This window comes from Schistocerca nitens, chromosome 11 (genome assembly GCF_023898315.1).
Source record: "Schistocerca nitens isolate TAMUIC-IGC-003100 chromosome 11, iqSchNite1.1, whole genome shotgun sequence".
Classification (NCBI taxonomy): Eukaryota; Metazoa; Arthropoda; class Insecta; order Orthoptera; family Acrididae; genus Schistocerca; species Schistocerca nitens.
Window position 1 is genome coordinate 13,819,176 of NC_064624.1, and position 24,486 is coordinate 13,843,661.

At 41.8% G+C, this 24,486-nt stretch overlaps 1 protein-coding gene across 1 annotated transcript in view; it reads left to right on the top strand.

Moving 5' to 3' along the window:
• The window catches only part of LOC126213535 (ankyrin-2-like), a 101,353-nt gene that overhangs the window by 1,078 nt on the left and 75,789 nt on the right, over window positions 1-24,486 (top strand). The gene's annotated exons all lie outside the window — the stretch shown is intronic.

Sequence of the window (24,486 nt, forward strand, 5' to 3'; positions counted from 1 at the left end):
GGACCCACGCAACATGTTCAGGCTGTTGTAGTCTAATCCTGGCTGTCGGCGTAAGCTGGAAAGTAAAATCTCAAAACTAGTCTTGCTCTCGTCTGCAGCTGACTGCTGTGAAAAAATGTCTGTTACATGTTAAAGCGGCTGATCTGAGCATCCGCTATCATTTTGCGTTATAGGGCGACGCGTAATGGCGTCTGTTGAAGCAGAGGCCGCTAAAATTGTGGAGCTGTAAACGTCTTAAGAAAAATTAATTCGATGCAAGGAACATGAGGGCTCACTGTACATCGAAATAACGTACATGTAAACTTTTACGTACAATATTAGCAACATCTAACTTACGCGGTACAGTATGTCTTCTACCTATTACAACAGTAATCAAGGAGCTTTATTCTCCCGTATGAATTGCATACAAGTTTACATTTAAGGAGTTTAGTCCTTGATACGAAGATTAAATTTAATATTTACTATAAAATTTTACACCGTCTTTGCGCTCGGTGATACACGAGGTTCCTGTACATTTACGTCGTCGCGAGATACGTTTCTCGTTCCAAGTTTTTTAAATGTCTTTACGAGACAATTGTCGCTTGGTAGAAACTGATGATTCACATATATATATATATATATATATATATATATATATATATATATACTTATTAAACAAAGGCACAGAGTTGTTGAGTAACACTTTGTTAGCGTAAATAAAGGATTAATCAACTGCTGCTGCGGTTTTAACGAGAATACATTCTTACAGCTGTAGTTGCCTACAATGTTAAGTGTATTGGTTGCCCTTCGATCATTTTTTCAGAATGAGATCAAGAATTTCGAACGAATCCTTTCTAAAATTTCGTTCCGAAGACAATTTTTTGGAAACGTGGTGTTTCTGTGTGTTGCAGTTCAGTCGGGTTTGAGTAGTAGATTCTCCCGCTTCTGGCTACAGGAATGTGGCTGTTGGCTGTGCAGGCAGTCGCAGCAAGCAGCTAGATGCTACCGGGAAAAGGGGGCGCCAAATTCATACTCTTGAGCAGGAAAAACTTTTCACAAAACGCCAAGCATCCAGCTCTCGTTGGTCTCTAAGATTATTCATACGATTTTGAAACGCGTCCCTGTGTCGGTCTTTGAACATTTTTGAACACATTTTAAATTGATGTATGAATGAGTCATAAGTTGATTTTTGAATGTGTGCATAGTGTACGTGATATCTTCCCGGTGTAGCCATGAAAATGAAACTTGAACAGAATTTTTTTGGCCAGATCGCTATACCAGTAAGGACCGTTGTACAGTCCCCGGCTAGCAGCCGCTTAAGTTCTATTCGGGAAGTAACGAGGAAAACGTAAAACGCCTAACTGGAAAATAATCGCGGGATAACTAAACCTGTGATTCAGGCAGGGTTAGTGAAGTTAATCGGCGAACAAATTTTGACAATGGCAGGAATAGCTACAGAATTGGTGATGACAGGATTGTTTGTTAGAACGTGGAAGGAGAAGAAACGGGGACATCACACAATTTTAGAAGAAAAAGACGAATCCAGATTTATATAAAAACTTCGTAATACTACTTTTCGATCTCGTGCTCGAGAATCCGGTGCGTATAAATAAAATGTGAAACTATTTCCTAAAATGAAGCTTTTTGCTTGTAGTAGGCGTAATAGACGTGTGATATTGGTACTTTGTGAATTATATTCTTTCGTGTTATAAAAAATGGCCATTTGTGCCAAAACATTCACGTTTATTTGATGTGTGTTACAAAATTGCTGCAATATTAGAAAGGCCTATTTTGTTTTATCTAGTAGACAATGACAAAATAGACGTAATCAGATGGTAAAGCCACACCAGTCTTGGGTATTATTTGTGTTAAAAGCTTTTTTAGTATTTGCTAAGGACATTTCGATTTTTCACGTAGCAAAACGTTTGACGAACTTTGAGGTAAGAGATTCTTCCGCAGAAAGGAAAGCACGCCATGTAAAGGTGGATCAAGATTAGAGAGAAAAAATGCTACGAGCTAAGGATTGAAGAAATGTGTACTTTCTTGCTTATCTCTTGTTTTTATTGGTTTTATGTATCATATATTTAATTTTATGCCACACAAAACAGCAAGTTATTAGCTAATAGGGAATAAAGAGTGCAAATTTTCTGGAGAGTTCTTGTTCTCCCTATTACAAATAATCCCATTCTGTTAATTGCGAGATTTTTTTTAAGAGGGGCAGGCTGTCAAACTGGGAGCAGAAGAGGCACCAGAGGACATTTCAGTTTCCACTGTCCTGAATATAGTTTGGTGGCATCCATTATAAAATATACACGTTTCAATTCCACAGAGCGAAATACAGTGACGTGCGGTAGAAGAATGCTTTATGAAGGGGCGTGGCACTGCACTCCAGCACACTTCAGACCAAATAATATCTCTTACGCCAGCCGCGGTGGTCTCGCGGTTCTAGGCACGCAGTCCGGAACCGCGCGACGCTACGGTCGCAGGTTCGAATCCTGCCTGGGGCATGGATGTGTGTGATGTCCTTAGGTTAGTTAGGTTTAAGTAGTTCTAAGTTCTAGGGGACTGATGACCACAGCAGTTGAGTCCCATAGTGCTCAGAGCCATTTGAACCAATATGCCTTACATTTCCTCGAACACGTATGTTCTTTGTTTTTCATAAAGGCGTGCGCCAGAAGATGAACATATTTTCATTCGTAATATTGACATGTGGACGCAAATTAACGAACATCTAGAGGTTTGTAAAATAGGTATAATGGAGAAACACGAGAAGCAGCTCAGCAATCTTTTTGTCTGCTTTCTAACGAGAAATGCCCTCAGAATATATTTCATAAAAGCAGTCACATCTTTCATGAAAGAATTTTAAATAAAACCAACATCATCTTTACTCAGAATGAAAAAGTCCTGTTATGAAAAAGGACTAAAATACGTCAGGCCTAACCTTTTAGACAGAAATGTGAGAGAAAATGTGCTTGTTGATTTAAAAATCGGTCTCGATTATAAGAAGATTCATAATGCTTCTCAAGCCAGAATTGCGTGTGATGTAACCCACATGCTAGAGAAAAATACAGCTACTTTGCCTAATGCTACATATAACGTCAGAATTTTAGTAACTTCCATTAATAATAATCTTAAAACAGCAAATGCTGTAATAACTAAATCCGATAAAGGTTGTTGTCTAGTCGTTGCTTATATTTCTGAGTATATTTCTAAAACTGAAAATTTCTTCAGTGAAAACAACATATCGGAACTGCATGAGGATCCGACTCCTAAATTACAGAAAGAAGTGAGGTCAGCCATTAACAATGCAAAATTTCTTATAAAACCTTTCCAAAAGAAACTACTCATTAATATGAACCCTCAGCCCCCTGAACTTCGGTCCCAGTTCAAAATTCATAAACCTAATCACCCAATACGTCCAATTTCCAATAGCATATCACGATTTGGCCCGATTTCTACACGAAACTTTGAAAAAATCGTTTTCGAAAAGAATTATTCCGCTCCCAACAGCTACGTTTTGGTTCAAAATATTAAAAACTCAGTATGCAGTTTAGACACCAAGCTCTTTTCCTGAGATATTAAAAATCTTTATACCAATGTCCCAGTACATGAGACGCTCATCATTGTGGAAGAAAATTTACGTCAATTTAATAAAGATCTATCAGATGAACAGATTACCGATTTTACGAATCTGATTAATGTCGTTGTCAAGTACAACTACTTGGAACTAAATGGACAACTGTACCAGCAGTCTGATGGGCTCGCTAGGGCAACCCTTTAGCCGGTATCCTTGCCCACATCTTTATCAATTCCTTGGGAAAAAAGCTGTGTAACCGTTTCTCAGCCGCTTCACTACGTATCCTTTCTTACACAAGATACGTTGACGATATTCTAGTCATCCATAACCGACCCGCCGATAGCACTGATCATATATTTAAACTTTTTAACGACCTCCATGAAAAAATTTTTCACTATTGAACTCGAAAACGAAAACCGCCATTTACATTAGTTAGACTAGACGGTTACAATAGAAGACAATATCACTTTCAATATTTTTCGGAAAGAAACGTATACTGACCAAATCGTGCCAGCTTCCTCTTTTCATCCAGTCTCAAAAAATGGCATTTTTTCACTCTGCCGTCTATCGAGCCACCTCTATGCCACTTCCAACAGAAAAGTTCAATGAGCAGATTAATTTACTTAAAACCATAGCAGTCAATAATGATTATACGCCTAACTTAGTGGACGATATCCTAAAAAAGAAAACTGCAAGAACTACTGCGCACAACACCCCACACGCTGAAGTTAACCCAACAAAACGTTCTTCTATTCCTTTCGCAGGACCCATTTCCTGTCAGATTCAGCGTATACTTAGCACCAAATACAACTGCAATGTTGCCTTCTCTACTAATAACAATCTGCCGAGAAACTTTATTCATAATTTGAAATCCATTCGCTCCCCTACAGAAAGTTCTGGCGTTTATAATATCACCTGTGATACCTGCTCCTCCTATTACATAGGGCTAACTGGATGTGCTTTCACCATCAGATATAAAGAACATCTTTTGAGAAAAAACGGCACCAGTCCCCTAAATTCATCCTTTGCCGATCATCTCTTAATTACTGGACACGTGCATAAAGCCATTGGCGATAATATTCTGTATACCGGAAAGAAGGTTAGATGTTTTAGAGGAATTGGAGATTTTCAAACATCTATCTCGTCATGATGGCCTCATTCTCAGCGAACAGCTGCAGCTGCGAAATAAAAACTTTTTCCACTGTATAAAGCCGTTGCTTGATCTTTGATTCAATTTCGTCATGCAGTTTGCCGAAATGTTATTTTCCTGTTACGTCTTTGCTGTTTTTTTGTATGTCATAACTGACGTTTTTTTACGTTACAAAATGTATCTGTTTAAAGCAGATAAATATGTAACTTCATATTATTATTATTAGTGCTTACATTATGCCTGAATCAGCTTCGTTACAATTTCATGTGTGTAATTTTGAATGTACAGTAGCCTAGTTGTTTCTGCGGCTACTAGGTGGCGCTCGTAGCAACACCGAGTTTACTTGGCCACACTTTCTAACGTGGGCACCTCAGTTTGGTTGCAACCCGTGTTCATTCAGGTACGAGCAGCCCTTAGCGGCTCGCCATCTTATCGTATTTACAACGTTTCATGACGTCGCCTTTCCGGCTTAGATTTTTTTAGAATGCATCTCTTTCCAGTCAGTGCACACTTTAGTTTATTAATGTCTTATATAGGGTACCTATTATGTTTTAGAACAATCAGTTTAATTCTGAAGACGACGCTCATAGTAGCGTCGAAGCCTGGTCAGTTTTGACTTAATGTTTGTGACCGAGGGCTTATTTGTTCTAATTCTGAAACGGTCACTGAACCTTAGCAGCTGTGTTCAAAGTTTTACAATGAAGTTGTTTTTGTCTGCTCGCTACAGAAATTTGGCTTTATTAACCTTTTCCGCAGGTGCAGTCAATATATTTGAAATGAAACGTTTAATTCCACGGTACTGGCTAGTTTAAACTGTTCGCTGCATTTCAGGGGCACGTTTTCACGTTCCTAGCACGTATGGCACTAAGGCATAATAATGAACCAAACATGATACAATACAGTACTGGTGCTCCAAGAAAATTTACATCCCGAAAATCACAACGCAAAGCTTAATATCAGGTCGAGGTCTACTTCATTGGGAATCTGAGCACGCGAATGTGCTCTTGAAGCACGCACTTCAAATGTGCACATTTTAGTATGGTTCACGAAATTCCGATGCTCTAGGAGTACCCTCTGATGTCTTGTTTCTTTGATGACATAATGTACGATCCTTCAGTGTTTTACACGTACGCACATACAGGGGCTTCCTACGTCATGGTAGCTGGGCAAGCGCGGTTTCTCCTGTTATGTGCGCTCTGTCAGCTGCTGAAACGAACCTATTTCTAACAGGTCGCGGGAGAATATTGCGAATGATGGTTTGAAAAGCGTTAATTTCAGAGTAAATATCCTTTTACGTAAGTTTAACTAAGTGCGAGAATGTACCATGAATTTGTTAAATCAGAGCCTTTGACTCTCATTTAAAAATAAACTCTTTGATAACGAGCCATTTAGAAGAATTTCGAACCTTGAAGATCGGACATTTGTCATTATTAAAAATATTTATGCCACATTTGTGTGATACATATAAATGTGTAACACGCGCAAAAAGATCAACAATATATGTGAAAGCCTTGCTTTTCTTGTAGCAACACTATGTATAGTAATTTAAACTGTTAGCTTTCCCTGTCTGTGTGTTCGTGCTACTTAAGTGGTGTTGCTGTTGGCTGACTACATCTCGTGTCCTACGGTCTGAATATCTGCTGTCGTCCGCTGGCGAGATCACGTGACATGAGCAATGACTGGCTTTCAATAGGGCATCGCAATCTCGATTTAAATGATTCGGAAAGTAACATGCGGTGTTTGGTGGAATTCCAATGTGTACTTTCGTAATACGAAAATACGCAGCGTGCATGTTGCTGCACATCAAAGATATTTCGAAAACGTGTCTTTTCCTCTGTTTCGTTTTCTTAAGTGCCGGGAAATTATACGCTCGCGTATGAAACCATAACCATAGCCATTCAAAGGATTTATGAGGGAAAATATACTGTCACTTAACTCGGTAAACGCGTGTTTTCATCTGGGAGAAAGTGTATTTTTAACCGGGAAATCCGGGAACTTTTTTTCCTTGTCCCTGCTGTCTTCAAATGCACGGAAAAATTTTTTCCAGCAAAATCCTTTCCAGAGTTCTTAAATAAAACGTTAATCTGTCGAAATATGATGAAAACCGAAAGTCCATTTTTTCGACATTGCCACGAGTTGAGTACATTGCTTAAAGTACTATCGCAGGGCTACTGTGAGAAATGTGGCCGCTACACAAAGCAGCCTGTGTCAGATCGTGAGTGTATTGTGTATTACTATGAGACATAAATGGGGATGTTTGTAACTAGACAAGTTGATAAAATTTTGATACTGAAATTGGACGTCTCGTGAACCATGAACTTCATAACAACCTGCTATAGAGTAACATTTCGGAACATAAGCCTCACTTTTCTGATGCTGCCACAACGGTGGACTATATCTTCCCGCGGAAAAATGGATGATCCGTGTGCACTGTTATGCCTAATTTCATGACCAGCTGCAATGGGTTATGGAGGGATTTGTATGCAATACTACACCTGACTGAAAAGTGTGCGTCCAAATACTAATTTTCTTGCAACTTAACAAGAATTACTCCATTAAAGTTCTCGATACTATGTTACATGTATGTAGTTTGCTTCTTTCTGTAAGAGTTTCTTATATTGTTACATACTGGTTATCGACATCTTTACCTCTACTTGCTTCGTTGTAGTGGCAGGGAATGGTTATTCACCGACCGTTGTCAATTTTTCTTCCTTTATTCCTGCTTGAATCCTTTGGCCTGACCTGTTTGCCGCTGATACGGATGGTCAAGCGAGTTCTGATTACCCTAAAGTAGATCCAACGACGGTTTTCTACAGTTTCGATTCAGATTTGGTGCCCCCTTCAACTCAATATTTCCGCTGCATCGGAAATCACGAAACCATTTTGTAAAAACTTTCGTGTACGTCATAGCTCCACCCCCCTCCCACCCCCCTTCCCATAAAGGTGTCAAAGAAATGGGAGAATTTAAATACATAACATGGCTCAAATGCCTCTGAGCACTATGGGACTGAACATCTGAGGTCATCAGTCCCCTAGAACATAGAACTACTTAAACTAACCTAAGGAAATCACACATCCATGCCCGAGGCAGGATTCGAACCAGCGTCCGTAGCAGCAGCGCGGGTCCGGACTGTAGCGTCGGGACGAAACATAAAGTGTCACGTGAGCGACTACGCTCGTTTCTAGAGAAAGCATTCGGTGTTCACGTGATACGTAGGGCTGTGGAAAATCCTTGGCGCACGCTTTGCAGCCGGCGGCGTTCGGCTGGCTGCCGAGCTGTCACAGCGGACCGCGAGAAACCTGGGCAACAATGTACGAAATAAGTTTAACAGTAATGTTAAAATAATGTTAAACTGGGTTTATTCTGTCGAAGCAGATTTATTTTCATTTAAGTTACCAGCAAAACGCTCCATCCAAACACAATTGTTAATTTTAATAACAATACCAGTAATAATAATGATAAAGGACGAAACAAGGTTCACTCTGTCGAACTTCTGTTTTCATTGAGGTTTATAACAAACCGCTCCTCTCTCTCCTCTATAATGCAGTCTAATTTCCAGCCGGCCGCGGTGGTCTCGCGGTTCTAGGCGCTCAGTCAGGAACCGCGCGACTGCTACAGTACTGGTGCTCCAAGAAAATTTACACCCCGAAAACCACAATGAAAAGCTTAATATCAGGTCGAGGTCTATTTCATTGGGAATCTGGACATACGAATGTGCCCTTTAATTATGCACTTTAAATGTGCACATTTTAATATGGTTCACGAAATTCCGATGCTCTTGCAGTATCCTCTGATGTCTTGTTTCTTTTATGACATAATGTATGGTCTTTCAATGTTTTACACGTACGCACATACAGGGGCTTCCTACGTCATGATAGCTATCCAAGTGCGGTATCGCCTGTTATCTGCGCTGTCTGGCAACTGCTGAAACGAACCTATTTCTAACAGGTCGCGGGAAAATATTGCGAATGGTGGTTTGAAAAGCGTTACTTTCAAAGTAAATATCCTTTTACGCAAGTTGAGCTATGTGCAAGAATGTACCATGAATTTATTAAATCACGGAGCGTTTGACTCTCATTTAAAAATCAACTCTTTGATGACGAGCCAGTCAGAAGAATTTTGAACCCTGAAGATAAGAAATTTGTCATTAAAAATATTACTGGCACATATGTGTGATATATCTTAAAGTGTAACACGCGCAAAAAGTTCAACAGTATATGCGGAAGCTTAGCTTCTCTTGCAGCTTGAGACCAATATTATATGTGAAAGCTTTTCTTTTCTTGTAGCAACACTGTGTATATTAACTTAAACTGTTAGCTTTCCCTGTCTGTGTGTTCGTGCTACTTAACAGTGGTGTTGCTGTTGGCTGACTACGTCACGTGTCTTACGGTCTGAATATCTGCTGTCATCGGCTGGCGAGATCACGTGACACGAGCTGTGACTGGCTTACAAAAGCGCATCGAAATCTCGATTTCAATGATTCGGAAAGTAACATGCGGTGTTTGGTGGAATTCCAATGTGTGCTGTCGTAATACGAAAATACGCAGCGTACGTGCTGCTGCACATCAAAGATATTTCGAAAACGTGTCTTTTCCTCTGTTTCGTTTTCTAAACTGCCGGGAAATTCTACGCCCGTGTATAAAACCATAACCATTCAGAGGAAGGATTGTTAGGGAAAATATACTGTCACTTAACACGGAAAAAGCGTGTTTTCACCCGGGAGAAAGTGTATTTTTAACCGGGATTCTGGGAAAAATCCGGGAGTTTTTTCCTTGTCCGCGTATACAACCTGTCTCTAAATGCTCGAAAATTTTTTTCCAGCAAAATCCTTTCCATTTTACTTAAATAAAACCTTAATCTATCGAAATATGATGAAAACCGAAAGTCCATTTTTTCGATCTGAACCACGGTGTGGTCCCCTTAATAAACTGAGGGCTTTTTTTTGGCACAAGACGTTATCTAAGCAATAATTGCCACGACTGAGTACATTGCTTAACTATTATCGCAGGGTGACTGTGAGAAATGTGGCCGCTACACAAAGGAGCCTGTGTCAAATCGTGAGTGTATTATGTATTAGTATGAGACGTAACTGGGTATGTTTGTAACCAGGCATATTAATAAAATTTTCATTCTGAAATGTGAACGTAGTGCGTGTCGTGAACCATGAACTTCATGACAGCCTGCTATATAGTAACATTTCTGAACATACGTCTCACTTTTCTGATGCTGCAACAGCAGTGGACTTTCTCCTGTCGTGGAATAAAAGGAATGATCCGTGTGCACTCTCATGATGGCTGATTTCATGACCAGCTGCAATGGGTTATGGAGGGATTTGTATGCAATACACCTGACTCAAACGCGTGCGTCCAGATACAAATTTTCTTCAAACTTACAGGAATTATTCCATTAAAGTTCTCGATACTGTGTTACATGTATATAGTTTGCGTCTTTCTGTAAGAACTTCTTATATTGTTACATACTGGTTACCGACATCTTTACATCTGGTTGCTTCGTTGTAGTGGTAGGGAATGCTTATTCACCGACCGTTGTTAATTTTCTTCCTTTCTTCCTGCGTGAATCCTTGGGCCCGAGCTGTTTGCCGCTGATACGGATGGTCAAGCGAGTTCTGATTACCCCAGCGTAGATCCAACGACGGTTTTCTCCCGTTTGGATTCAGATTTGGTGCCCCCCTTCAACTCAAAAGTATTTCCGCTGCATCGGAAATAATGACACCTTTTTGTAAAAAGTTTGGTGTACGTCGTAGCTCCACCCCCCCCCCCCCCCTTCCCATAAAGGTCTGTCTGAGAAGTGGGAGAATATAGTTACAAAACCTGGATGAATTGGCTCTGAGCACTATGGGACTGAACATCTGAGGTCATCAGTCCCTAGAACTTAGTACTACTAACACCTAACACATTCATGGCCGAGGCAGGATTCGAACCCGCGACCGTAGCAGCAGCACGGTTCCGGACTGAGACGCCTAGAACCGCTCGTCCACAGCGGCCGGCGCAGATTTCTTGACGCAGCTTATTTAATTCACTGGCTCTGTCCATGTATGAAGTAAATCTCCAAGCGAGTTGGTCTTTGGGGGGGGGGGGCAGAAACCGTGTCTCGCCCCCCCCCCCCTCCCCATAGTTGGAACAGTAATAAGATACGCAATACAGAAGTAGGACCTACTTCAAAAAGCATAAGAACACGTGTGCTACGTCTCTCGACCAGTCATCGCGTGTGTGTTTGCTTACATCAGGTCTGTTCTTACGATGAACAGAGCAGAGCGGTGGGGTCCCAACGCCAGCTGACCGCCAACGCTTCGACGCTATCGCCAGCGGACCGAACCCCAGTCGAGGCAAAACGCTTCGTCGGCTGCGATTTGCCGCCCACACACGATAACCAAGTTTCGGCCAACGAAGCAGTTGCTGGGGTGCGTTGGCCTAGGCTGTGGTGACCACATCTTCCACGAGGTGAAATGGGACATGGGTGAAAGATAGGGATAAGAAAACGGGACACTGGGAGAAAAAACTTCTGCATATATAGTGAAACGCCAAGGAAACTGGTCTTTCAGTGCTCTGTCAAACTCTTCACGCAGTATCATATCTCCCATTTCATCTTCATCTACATCCACATCCTCCTCCATTTCCGTAATATTGTCCTCAAGAACATCGCCCGTGTGTAGACCCTCTATATACTCCTTCCACATTTTTGCTTTCCCTTCTTTGCTTAGGTTTCCATCAAAGCTCTTGATATTCATGCAAGTGGTTCTCCTTTCTCCAAAGGTCTCTTTAATTTTCCTGTAGGCAGTATCTATCTTAACCTAGTGAGATAAGCCTCTACATCCTTCCATTTGTCTAGCCATCCCTGCTTAGCAGTTTTGCACTTCTTGTCGATATCATTTTTGAGACGTTTGTATTCTTTTTTGCGTGCTTCACTTACTGCATTTTTGTATTTTCTCCTTTCATCAATTAAATTCAATATCTCTTCTGTTACCCAAGGATTTCTACTAGCCCTCGTCTTTTTACCTACTTGATCCTCTGCTGCCTTGACTATTTCATTCCTCAAACCTACCCATTCTTCTTCTACTGTATTTCTTTACCCCATTCCTGTCAATTGTTCCCTTATGCTCTCCCTGAAACTCTGTACGACCTCTGGTTCTTTCGGTTTTCCAGAAAGCGACACCAGGCAAAAAGAAAACCTTTGGATATATAGTGAAACCCCCAAGGAAACTGGTACAGGCATGCGTATTGAACTACAGAGATACGTAAACAGGCAGAACACGGCGCTGCGGTCGGCAATGGCTAGATAAGACAAGTGTGGGGCGCAGTTGTTACATCGGTTACTGCTGCTGCAGTGGCGGGTTATCCAGACTTGGGTGAATCTGGACGTGATGGTACAGTAGGCGTAGGAGCGATGGAACACAGCATGTCAGAGGAAGCGTTGAAGTGGGGATTTTCGCGTACGACAATTTCACGATTGTACCGTGAGTATCAGGAATCCAGTAAAACATCGCTGCGGTCGAAAAAAAAGATGCTGTAAGAACGGGACCAATGGCGACTGAAGAGAATCATTCAACGTGACAGAAGTGCAACCATATCGCAAATTGCTCCAGATTTCAATGCTGGGCCATCAAGTGTCAGCGTGCGAACCATTCGACGAAACGTCATCGAAATGGGCTTTCGGAGCCCAGGGAGCACCCCTGTAGGCCCGTCCAAGCCCGTCAACACCGACATTAGACTGTCGATGACTGGAAACATGTTACCTAGTCGGACGAGTCTCGTTTCAAATTGCATCGAGCAGACGGACGTATACGGGTATGGAAACAACGTCATGAACCCGCGGATCCTGCGTGTCAGCAGGGGACTGTTCGAGCTGGTGGAGGCTCTGTAAAGGTGTGGGGCGGGTGCAGTCGGAGTGATACGTCTGGATACGTACGTAAGCATCCTCTCTGAGGACCTGCAGCCTTTCGTGTAGACTGTGCATTCCGACTGGCAATTCCAGCAGGACAATGTGACACCCGACACGTGCAGAGTTGCTCCAGGAACTCTCTTCTGAGTTTAAACACTCTGCTGGCCACCAAACTCCCGACAAATGAACACTACTGAGCATATCTGGGATGCGTTGCGACGTGCTGTCGGAGATCTCCACCCCCTCGTACTCTCACGGATTTATGGACAGAGCTGCACGATTCACGGTGTCAGTTCCCTCCAGCACTGCTTCTGACCTGAGTCGAGTCCATGCCACGTCGTGTTGCGGCACTTATGCGTGCTCGCGGGGTCTTACACGATATTAGGCAGGCGTAAAAATTTCTTTGGCCCTTCAGTGTAGGACTGCATCGCCTCGCTGAGATAAATAAAAACTAGAATTCCCCTGCCATATGACATCAGCCCTTGTGGTAAAACTCTTCGGAGTAGCGAACATTCTCAGTAACGGAGGCGGAGAGACAAACCTCTCTCCCAACAACAGTTAAAACTCCCAAATAGCGGACGGCGTGGGAACGGCGGAGGTCGCGAGTCTGCCGGCAGTGCGGGCCTTCAGAAGGCGCGGCTTTGATGTCGCCGCCACTGCTGCGCCTCCTCCTCCCTGAGTGAGGAAGGCGTGTGTGGGGGCGGCCGGCTAGACCAGTGTTCCGTGTGGAGGGAGGCCGCCAGAAGAGCTCACTGCTGCTGCCTCCCAGCCAGGGAGTCCGTGTGCCGCTGTGCTAAGGTGCTGCCGAGAAACCGGGCACGGCTAACGCTGAACGAAGAGGTAGAGATAATTCGTGCGGAAAGGGAGAGCTCGGTGTAGAGATATGGCTACGAGGTTTGTTCTAGGAAAACACAGATCAGTCAAGTTTTGAGAAACAAAAATGGCCTTCCGAAATCGTGGATTGGGAACGATAACTTTACTAGTAAACGCGCTTTTCCCAACACACCGGGCTCAATAGTTGACAATTTCACACCTCACTGGTTCTGCCGTGCTCGCAGCAATAACTTGCCACATAGTGGACCTCTGATGCGCGAGAAAGTACTCGGAATCACCAAGAAGTTGCGGCTTAACGATTTTAAAGCCAGTAGGTTGACCTGACAATTTACGGAGTAGCCACTACATCGTGTCAGATTGGAAATTTTGGGTAACATGAATTCGTGACGTTTATGAAGGAGGAAACGTCTTTCACTGTATAATGGGACTTGGCCTTTGAGCTCTTCCTAGTAAAACAATGGCCCTGAAAGATGAAAACTATTCACGAAGCAAAAACAAAAAGATCTACTCACTGCTGTATTGTATGTCAGTATCATAGATAAATTTGAAAAGCCTTCAGTTACTGGTGAGGCCGCTAAACCTGGTTGTTTAACGGGTATTGACTTAGGTAAATATAACGTCGAGTTGTTTGCTCAGAAACCATCTTGGATGACGAGAGGAATAATAGCAGAATGGTTGCTGCCATTTGATAGTAGAATGGAAACACGGAGGAGGACGTGATTTTTATGGATATGCCACTTCCGTTGCGACGCTGCACTAAAAAATGTGAAAATATTTTTGCCTCCAAACTCAGCCCCAGGTTGTCAAACACTCGATCAGGAGATAATTCAAAATTTCTAAGTGTTTTACAGACATAAATTGTTGACATAGTTCGTTTCGAATTGACAGTCTTGGATCTGGACATGAAAGATGTGTTAGTAGTTCTGTGGATTTCTCCAGCCTTAAAACGAGTAACACTCGCTAGTCACAACTGTTTCAAGAAGGCGGGGATCATTTTTAATGGCTGAGCTTCAGCGACTAACTGTGGTGTCGCAGAAAACATCAAGGAATATGAGTATGAAGTTCACAGTTTAGTAGAGGAATGTGGTCGAACTGAGGGATACACCAATATGTCGATGATGCCCTATTCGCAGAAAGTACGTCATCTAGAGTAAGTGAACTCAAAAAAGAAGGGTGTCATGACAATGTCGAGAATGGACAACAAAATGAAAGTGAAGATACTGTAATTTAACAGGACTTCACTCCACTTTCAAGTAAGCAGGCGGGAGAAGAGGTAAAATAAAACTGAAACACTGTTTTTAGTGATAAGTGACGAAGAGAATTCAATTTAACGTTTTATGTTGAAACACACATGAAGACAATTAAAAATGACACTCTGGCTCAGAAACAAAGATGTGTTTATTTCCAAAGACCTTCCAGAATGCATGTAGGGAATGCTAATACTGTATTGTACTGTAATCCGTTCATCATACGAATAAACCCGATGTAAACATTGCACTGTGTATTCTTCCGCGTTTGCTGGAACCTCATTGGATTCCCGTCTCACGTGGGACTGCAGCCGAGCTGTCTCGAGTACTGCCAACTACGACAATAAGGGCACACGTTGTGCTGTGCGTTACGCGAACATCGACTGGCCGGTAATACGGGACAACAGCCTTAGCGGCGCATTTAACTTGGACAGCGCTGGCCGGCCAGCTGGTACAGCTGCAGGTCTCACGTAAAACGAGACGAGCAGAGGAGCAATACAGCTTCGTATGTCATTTGAATGTTAAGCAGGCTGAAACAATACACTGCAAATCTCCCACAATATGCTCCTTAGACGACTAGACGAAAACTGCACAACGTTATCGTTTTTAGCTAACGTAATATTGTAATGGAAAACAAGAATGATGAAAGGTAGTTTTCTTGCATAAGCTGTGTGTAACGTAAGAGTACTGAAGGGTTTCACTGTATAGTTAAATATTGAAGCCACTGAAGATATTATTTAGGCAGTCGTCTGGTAATCTCTTAGCTCCTTCCTTATCCGAATCCGAGAAATACATTTCAGTTCTGGAAGTGTCACCTGCTAAATTGATAACCAGCCTATCGACAACAGAATCGATGATGCCAACCATGCGCAGCATTTTCTCTTTTTCTTTTATGACGAGCCGTCCTATATCCCGCCAGCGTTCGGCAGTGACTTGTGAAGAAGCTGCGTGCGTTATTTCCAGTAAGTCTGGCAGCTTGACAGTCTTGTTACTTGTCGGGTCAAATCCCGCAGCTTGGCTGCAGATCGGTTCTGTAGGGTTCATTTTGTAATGGTACAGTAGCAAATGTAAAGATCCCCAGCGTGTGCGTGAAGTGCTCGATGCTGTGAAAATGATTGTTTTTCATGTTTCTGCGATACTTATCTACTTCTGTGGCATAAAACGATGGACATAGCCCAAATAATGAGATTTGTTTTTTCATTTTTGCCTTAAAAATTTCCTTCATTTAAACAACTTGAACAGTCTTTCATAAAACATCGATAATTAAAAATTTGTATTTGAAATGGAAACAGAAATTTCATGTCGAATATGTAATTAGAAATAAGACGTTTACTATTCATAAAAACGATGAGATTTAAAATTAAGAGATGTAGGTATTTCACCTTGAACGAGGAAAAAAAAATATATACTGGGGAGATTCGAACCAACGCACGATTAACGGCGCTTGGTTCATATTTTCACAATCACGCTACCGACTGCAGTACTCGTTTATTGTGTGTCTGGTTATCAACTGCCTAATATAGAACGTTGGGAAAACTCCAAAGCCGATTTTCTCCGTAAATTTACGAAGAACATTAAGGACAGCATATTTTTCGGCGCGTTTAACTGTGCTTTACTCGCGCGTTTCACTACGGAACAGAAAGTAGCCTCAGCCATTTTCGTACTGCGCATTAGCAAGGCGATAATCAGAGCACAACGCTGCTGCACAGGCTGTGACTACACGACTTTTTAAATAAAAACTACGTAGCTGAAGCGTGATAAAGAAAAACGTTGATGGCTGTTGATGCATTTGAATATCCTAAGTTCCGTTTAACGTAACTTAGTAATAAGACATCTAACACATAAGTAGAATCTACTTCCAAGAGGATAACACCGATGTAAGAGTGCTACGGCTTCTGACCAATCATAGCGTTTGTGTTTGTTTACATCAGGTTTATTCTTACGATGAGCGGATTGTAGTTGTAGGGCTACCTCCCAGATCCGGACACCGTCTCAAGTATACTCAACGAATGTGACGAAAAGACTGTAAGAAAAACTTAACGCATAACTTGATTGCTACTGATGCTCGGCAAGAGCGTGAATAGAGCACTTATTTGGCGGAGCGGACATAAGAATGAATGATAATATGGGGGACTGGAATATATACTTCCGTAAAATAGTTCTCTGAGCACTATGTATTTAACAGCACGCGACTCGCCGCCTTGTTAATATAGGGTTGCGTGAGCCGCATTTAGAATCCGTTAAAACGGATCTCCACGTGGAGCGTTCATGGAGACGAAAACGTAAACGTAATCTCAGGGATTATATTTCGTGTCACTGCATTAAAATATCGCTGCAGGAGACCTTTACCGTGGAGAAATGTAATTAAAGGAAACCTTTGAGTTCAAGTATTTCCTTGTTTAAACGGAATAATCTTTGTTTTGCCGAGAAGCTGTGAATGTACTGAACTGAATGTTAGTTTTTGCTTTAATACGAAATTAATTTATGCGCTTTCTTGTCTTTACTTATTATGATGCGAGTATTTTAAAGCGTGTGCGTGTGTTGTTGGCGATGAAGTTAACAATGAAATTATTTCTATGCAAGATGTTTACCAAGAATGGCAGATTGTTCGGCTGTTCTGGTTTATCCAGCGTACTGAAAACCTTACAAATAATGTGTTTACTTGTGCATGAAGGTCACAATGCACATGAAAGAAAAATGCTCAGTCAGCATAAATTACCATATATTATTTAAAATTCACAACTCTCAATGCGAGGCGGGCGCATTAGCGTGCGTTTCCTTTTTGGTTTGTTGGGGCAGCGAGTAAAAGAACAATTACGTTGCTACATACATTCTATAGGGTCTTTTGCTTCATTGTTATTTCGTTTCGTTACGAACTACCGATCACAGTTAAACACGTATTTTCAGTGTGTTACACTTCCTATTTTACTTTGTTTTGTGTCCCACTTGTCGCACGATTTAATATTTTGTGCCCCGTATCGGTACAAGGGCCCCCTGCTATGAATGGGCCAAACACACCCGCGGTTTGCGAACAGTCATACCACCATTATAACAACACATATCACTTCTCACACATGTGTTTTTATACGCATGTCACTTTCTCTTTTGTTTTTTCCACATGTAAATGCACGCGTAAGCTGACAAAATGTTTTGATTAGTTCACAATCACTCCTCAGCCGTGTCACCTGGTTGTTGTTTGTGTATGTAGTTTGTTTTGAACGTCACTAGTGCAGCACTTAACAACATTTATGATTACGCTTCTACTACCTCACTTTTTAATAAAATGCAAAGCTAATAGCTTGTCAACACCTCCCGTCACACACGCACTGCATTCATACAGTCGTCGTGTTCCGTTAGGGTTTTCTGTTGTACGTTTGTCCACCTGTCACTTACAGCGTTCAGATGTCCCGTGTTTACACGTTACACACTGCAGTCTGACACTACATCCAACACTTTTATGCATGTGATATTTCAACAGTCTCGTACATTGCATATAACTATTTTGTACGTGAAACTTCACATTAATGCTTAGATATTGCTACACGCTACGGACTTTGGCCACAAATTTACCTACTATTTACAGGTTCAGTCTTTTCCGTGGCCACAAATTTACATACTATTTACAGGTTCAGTCTCTTCCGTGTATCACAGTTGTTATTCCTTGCTGTGGCTGCCCCCACCGCTGTTTGCACCTACACAGTTCGTGGATTTGTCGTTTGTTGAAAGGTTTTGGCCTTTTTACTGTCGCTAATTTAGCGTCCACATTGTTCGATACTTAAAATGCACGTTCCGCACGCTGTTTATATTTTGTTCGTGCGAAGAGCCCATTATGTAGCACCGTAACTTTACCATTATGTAGCACTCATGGTACATATGTTACAATAAAAGTCTTTAGTTTCCGGTAGGATTCGTGTAGCCAGTGTCCCCTCATGCAGAAAGTTCGATCAATTGGTCACCGGGACTATTCAGTTCAGTATACTTAACCATCATAGCTGCTCTCAACACTGATTCATTATCTAGTGTTTACTTTGCTTTCTAACAACAGGGTCTGAGGACATTACTCCCAAGTATCTAAGGTGTGAAGGATTTATACCTTCCACCGTGATAGTTTAATATCAATACTTAAGTTTGACAGTTCTGTCATTATGGTTATTCTAAAATTCCTTGATACTGGTCTATGATTTAGGGGGGCATATTAGTCATCTAGGGACCATGCAAATTGCCCACATTTCCTTAGTCACACACACAGTGTAAATGTGACAATATTGAAAATGTAACTCACTGTTTCTGTGTCAAAGGGAAGAACGTGTGCACGCGTTTCAGCTTCACGTGGGATGCACGACCGATGCTTTAAAAGTTCATTTTGAGAACACTGTTCAGTTAGGAGTAAACATTGCTTGTTCCTGCCCTCTTGCGAGAACCAAAGTTGGTATTACAGTTACATCTGCACAAAATGTGCCGATCTTGTCACCTATATCTTTCTTTTTAAAAATTATCCAGGCTACAGCTAACCAGTCTTCTGAAGACTGGTTATTCTGCACCGGACACCTTTTGGAGGAATGAAACAACTAGCTAGAATCGCCACCAGCTTTAACCTTTCGTGATTTGATTTTGTCCTTGAACATGCGAATTTCTTCTCGAATAGGTTTCTGGTGAGAAGAGTCGTGCAGTTCATTGAATGGAAAGGAGGATTGTGTTTTGCAGTATGGAACCCAAACAGCACTTGTTCCGCGTTAGTCTTCGTGTGTTTGTAGTTCATTCGTTCTTACAGAGGAAGTGACGCAGCTACAAGTCCTCTCAGAAACTGCCAACAGGTGCTTCATTTTCTTTGTGCTTCGTTGTATCGGTAAGTCCTCAATGTTCAGTGGAAAACACTGAATGACACAGCGTAGATACCACTTCGTACTCCCGGTTTCTGTCAGGTAAAGGAATCCTCCTTCCGTGGTTTTCAAGAAAGAAACTTTTATTTTCCGCACGTTAACGGGCAGGAATTAGTTTCACACACAGCGGACTAAGGCAAGCTCGCCAAACCGGGTGTTGAAACTGCCGCCAACTTCTCACTGTTGTGTGTAACAGTGCGAAGACATCGTGCGCGTTGCATCCACTGCAAATTTGTCGTTTAGCAGTGAATAGCTAATTTCTAAACACGAATACAACTTGATAGTCCTATAACGTTCTTTAACGAAAACTTGTCATACCCGACCGTCATATCTGCGGTAGCAAATAATCGATACGAATCGCGAAACTCAGGCGTAGGTGACTGGCAGTAAACACGATGACGGAATATGTTCTGGTCTCACCTTCCTTTCCCGTGATCAAAATAAACCTTCTTTATTCTATCTTTGGCTTCAAGACAAAGCAACACTCCAGAAAATGTTAAACTGTCTACATGCTACACGTCTTCCGAAAGACGAAAACCGAATTTCGGAAACAGTTTTTCGCCGCCGTTTTTACATGTTAAGGTCTGAAGCAGATTCGCCATCCCAGTTACCCAGATACGATGATAGGAAAACAGCCGTTAGTTTCCGATTTACTCAGCACAGTCGCTATTTCTCTGCAGTTAGAGCATGTGTAAATAGCTTTTGTCTAATATTTCTGCTTGTCCTTCACTGTACAGAATGCCACTACGTCCATATTAGTCTAAAACTTTCGAAAACGAGTTCAAACCTGTCAGCCGAAGCATTTTTAAAACAGATTGCGTTTACGTGGGAGTGAGAACTGATTGCGCAGTTCGGAAAATCGCCAACTGGAGGCGGATTTCCAGAATAGATTTACGTGACTACCCAGAAGCGGTATTCGGAAATGTGATTACGAAATCTGGTGTTGGGAGTCCCGTGTAAACGGGGACGGGGTTTGTGTTGCCAGCTGTATACGGCAGTACGAGACAAACCGGTGTGGGTGGGGGCAGGCGGTCCGGTCCGGTCCGGCAGTGCGGACACCGACGTAGACGCCTCGCCGGCTCTGCCGCAGCCGCTCCCTCGCCTGCCTGCGGCCGATCTAGCAACGCCGCAGTCGTGTCAAGTCAGCACCCCTCTCACGAGAAATACACATTTCTTTCATAGTTCTTGATAGATGTGCCATAGTTCTCGAGTTCTTTGTACAAAGTTTGTGTAGTTCTGCAGAATGTAACGAAGAAAACAATACTCGAAAAAATTTTTCGTACGGAAACATTGTCAGTTTCCGCAAAATGTAAATAAGTACATCAGTTCTGAACAGAACCCCAAGAGTTCTATCGAATATCCTAATAAGTCTTTTGTGCAGCTAATAGGTTACGAGATAATTGCAATTTAAGGAGGAAACCTCTTCACATACTGTGAAGTTAGCACCCCGTTTACGAGAAATACACATTTTTTTCATAGTTATTGATAGATTTGCCATAGTTCTAGAGTTCTTTGTACAAAAGTTCAATAGTCCTGCAGAATTTAGCGAAGAAAACAAGAATACTCGAAAAAATATCGTATCGAAAACATTCTTTGTCAATTTTAGCAAAATATATATTCGTACAACAGTTCTGAACAGAACACCAAGACCTCTATCGAAAATCCTAATAACATCTTTTTGTGGCGATGATAGTTTAAGATAATTGATTAATTGTGGGGCTCACTTACTCTACAAAAAATTGTCTATTCGTACCTTCTGATGACAGCTCTGGATAGCATTGTAAGAGTTCTATCGAAAATACTAGTAACATATTCAGTGCAGGTAATTGTTTACGTAGTAACGGCATTTATTAAGGTTTACGAGAAATATAAGTTTTTCATAGTTTTTGATATGTATGCAATAGTTCCAGAGTTCCCTGCTCAAAACACGAACAGTTCTGCAAAATTTCGGGAAGAAAACAATAACTCGGCAAAATTTTGGTATAGTAAAAAATTAGTCAGTTTAGAAAAAAAATAAATTTGTGTAACAGTTCTGTTGGCAGTTCTGGATAGCACCGGAAGAGTTGTATTGAAAATGATAAGAACATTTTTGTGGCGATAATAGTTTATGCGATGATTGTTTTAATCTGATACTCACTTTCTCTACGAAAACAAAATTAGTACAATAGTTCTGTTGACAGTTCTGAATAGCACCCACAGAGTTCTACTGAAAACTATAACAACATTTTTTGTGACGATGACATTATATGAGATTATTAATATGGGACTCACTTTTGTCACGTGAAAGTAATGAATTCGTACAAAAGGTCTGGCATTTCTTAATAGGACCCTAAGAGTTCTACCGAAAACTGTAATAACATTTTTTGTGGGGATAGTTAACGAGATAATATCATTAACGAGAGACCCATATATCATTTACGAGAGACCCACTTTGTCTACATTATAATAAATTGGCACAACCCTTTTGCTGACAGTTCTCGATAGCACCGAAAGAGTTCTTTTAAAAACCGTCAACATTTTTGTGGTGCCAATAGATTATGAAATGGATCGTGTGTTCACTCTGCAGTGGGTGTGCGCCGATGTGAAACTTGCTGGCAGATAAAAACTGTGTGCCGGACCGGGTCCCGAACCACAGGCTGTGACGAAGCAATATCGTCACAATATCCTTCCGTAGAAATGTTGGAACACGTGAGGCAATACTGACCTTACGACTTATCTTGGAAGAAAGATTAAGAAAAGGCAAACCTACGTTTCTAGCATTTGTAGACTTAGAGAAAGCTTTTGACAATGTTCACTGGAATACTCTCTTTCAAATTCTGAAGGTGGCAGGGGTAAAATACAGGGAGCGAAAGGCTATTTACAATTTGTACAGAAACCAGATGGCAGTTATGAGTCGAGGGGCATGAAAGGGAAGCAGTGGTTGGGAAAGGAGTGAGACAGGGTTGTAGCCTCTCCCCGATGTTATTCAATCTCTATATTGAGCAAGCAGTAAAGGAAACAAAAGAAAAATTTGGGGTAGGTATTAAAATTCATGGAGAAGAAATAAAAATTTTGAGGTTCGCCGATGACATTGTAATTCTGTCAGAGACAGCAAAGGACTTGGAAGAGCAGTTGAACGGAATGGACAGTGTCTTGAAAGGAGGATATAAGATGAACATCAACAAAAGCAAAACGCGGATAATGGAATGTAGTCAAATTAAATGCTGAGGGAATTAGATTAGGAAATGAGACACTTAAAGTAGTAAAGGAGTTTTGCTATTTAGGGAGTAAAATAACCGATGATGGTCGAAGTAGAGAGGATATAAAATGTAGACTTGCAATGGCAAGGAAAGCGTTTCTCAAGAAGAGAAATTTGTTAACATCGAGTATAGATTTAGGTGTCAGGAAGTCGTTTCTGAAAGTATTTGTATGGAGTGTAGCCATGTATGGAAGTGAGACATGGACGATAACTAGTTTGGACAAGAAGAGAATAGAAGCTTTCGAAATGTGGTGCTACAGAAGAATGCTGAAGATAAGGTGGGTAGATCACGTAACTAATGAGGAGGTATTGAATAGGATTGGGGAGAAGAGAAGTTTGTGGCACAACTTGTCTAGAAGAAGGGATCGGTTGGTAGGACATGTTTTGAGGCATCAAGGGATCACAAATTTAGCATTGGAGGGCAGCGTGGAGGGTAAAAATCGTAGAGGGAGACCAAGAGATGAATACACTAAGGAGATTCAGAAGGATGTAGGTTGCAGTAGGTACTGGGAGATGAAGAAGCTTGCACAGGATAGAGTAGCATGGAGAGCTGCATCAAACCAGTCTCAGGACTGAAGACCACAACAACAACAACATCCTTTCTTCCAGGATTGGTACTCCTGAAATTTTCGTAGGATAACGTCTGCGAATTTTGGAATGCAGGAGATGAGGTAGTGCTGGAAGTACAGCTGTGTGGACGGATCGTAAATTCTCAATTTTATTTTGGAATTATGTGAGACATAAACAGTTTGCAGTGACTACAACTAATAAGGTCATCTGCGTAGGCAACAGTTCCGTCTGACCTGTCATCCCCATCCAGAAGTTGTAGGAGGGGTTCGATTGTTATGTCCCAGAAGATGGGGCCTCAGATCGACCCTTGAGGAGAGCCTTCGGTAATTCTTTTAATTACTTTCCGGCTGTCCATCTGCCATTAGACTGCTCGGTCTTTACAGTAGTCTGCAGTGATAGCGGTACCTCCAGATGTCTAACAAGGGGAGGCCGCCAATTGTGAAATTCAGATTCGATTCATACTGCGCATAATAAAAAAGAGGTGTAATGTGGCAAAGCACCAAGATGCACCTCTCAGCCGTTGTCGAGAAAATCGACAGTTAAAAGAAACCGTTGCGGTGAAATACTGTCTACGATTAATAATTTTCCGTAGCGTCGTGGCGCAGCGGTAAGCGCTCGGGTTTGTAATCCGAAGGTCGCCGGATCGAATCTCGCACCATGCAACTTTTTTTCTAGTATATGGTTTTTGTAATTCAAATGCGTATACACACACACACACACACACACACACATATATATATATATACTCCTGGAAATTGAAATAAGAACACCGTGAATTCATTGTCCCAGGAAGGGGAAACTTTATTGACACATTCCTGGGGTCAGATACATCACATGATCACACTGACAGAACCACAGGCACATAGACACAGGCAACAGAGCATGCACAATGTCGGCACTAGTACAGTGTATATCCACCTTTCGCAGCAATGCAGGCTGCTATTCTCCCATGGAGACGATCGTAGAGATACTGGATGTAGTCCTGTGGAACGGCTTGCCATGCCATTTCCACCTGGCGCCTCAGTTGGACCAGCGTTCGTGTTGGACGTGCAGACCGCTTGAGACGACGCTTCATCCAGTCCCAAACATGCTCAATGGGGGACAGATCCGG